This window comes from Aegilops tauschii, chromosome 3 (genome assembly GCF_002575655.3).
Source record: "Aegilops tauschii subsp. strangulata cultivar AL8/78 chromosome 3, Aet v6.0, whole genome shotgun sequence".
Lineage (NCBI taxonomy): Eukaryota > Viridiplantae > Streptophyta > Magnoliopsida > Poales > Poaceae > Aegilops > Aegilops tauschii.
This window is the reverse complement of record NC_053037.3, coordinates 357,961,989-357,963,293: the sequence shown is the minus strand read 5'-3', so window position 1 is coordinate 357,963,293 and position 1,305 is coordinate 357,961,989.

Below are 1,305 nucleotides of genomic sequence, written 5' to 3'. Positions count from 1 at the left end.
TCTATATACGGGTGTCACATCCCTAGTCTGGTATGCACTTAGGCTAGCTAGATATGCTGCATCATGTCTAAATTTCATTTAAAGTTGAATTGGGGATGACCAAACCCTAGCACCAAATGAATTCAAGTAGGTTCAAAATAAAAATATTTTCAATGAACCCAAAATGCCCTTAGAAATGTTCATGATTTTTGATAAAGGTGAAAACCTCTGCCAGAAATGATGAGCATATTTATTGGCCATTTATGGATTTTTGAGCTAAATCATACTGTATTTGAATTGGAGCATTTAATGCCTATAAATATTTTAAATGCTTCAATACTTCTGAAAACAATTGGGGGCTGTTGGAAATAATTCAAATAGTGCCCACAATTTTTATCAGGATTTTACAAAATGAGTTAGTAATTTTACTAATTCAAAACAGATCAAATAAATAGAAAACATAAAGTAAAGAGAGAGAGAGAGGAGAGTACCTGAGCCACTTACCTGGCCTGCACTGTGTTGGCCCAACACTGTTGGCCCAGCCCATCTCTCTCCCTTGTCCTCTTCCAGCTCACGCCAGAAGGACTGGAGCGCGCGTGCCCGGCGCGCGCAGCCACACGCCGGCCACGTCCACCCTGCCTGCGTGCTCCCTCGTCACCCTGGATCTCCCTCGCGGCGCCACGACACTCCCTCGACGCCTCGACCTCTCCCTCGAGCTCATCCCCTCCTCTGTCTCCCTCACGCGCGTCCACCCGAACACAGCCGTCGCCGCCACTCGCCACCACCGCGGCCACCGCCTCCCCCTCGCCTCACCGACGCGCCCAGAAGCTCCGCCACTTCGTCCTTGACCCCCTCGCTGAGCTACACAACGCCGGACGCCTCGAAGCGCCGCCGCCGACGCCTTCTTCTTCCTCGGGTCGCCGAGATCGCCTCCGCCGCCCCGCTCGCTTCGGACCTCCTCCGAGCTCGCCGTAGCCTCTGCTGCAACTACTGTGAGCTCACGGACCTACTCCCCTTCCTCTCCTACTCGCGTTCATGCTCTAGCTTCGTTCCCCATCTCCGCCGAAGCTCGCCGCCGCCATTGCTAACGAGCTCCGTGCTCCCGAGCTCGGCGGCTCGCCCGAGCATCACCAGCGTGCTCGCCGCGCTCCTGTGAACCTGAAGCACCCACGGGTTCGCCCTGCCGTGCCCTGTAGCGCCATCTCCGCCGTTGCCCGAGCTCCGGCCGCCGCCCAAGTGGTCGCCACCGTAGTTCCCGACCTCCCCTCGCCCAGCCGCCTACTCCGTTGGATGCGGTGCACGTCCAGCAGCCCGTAGGGCCAAACC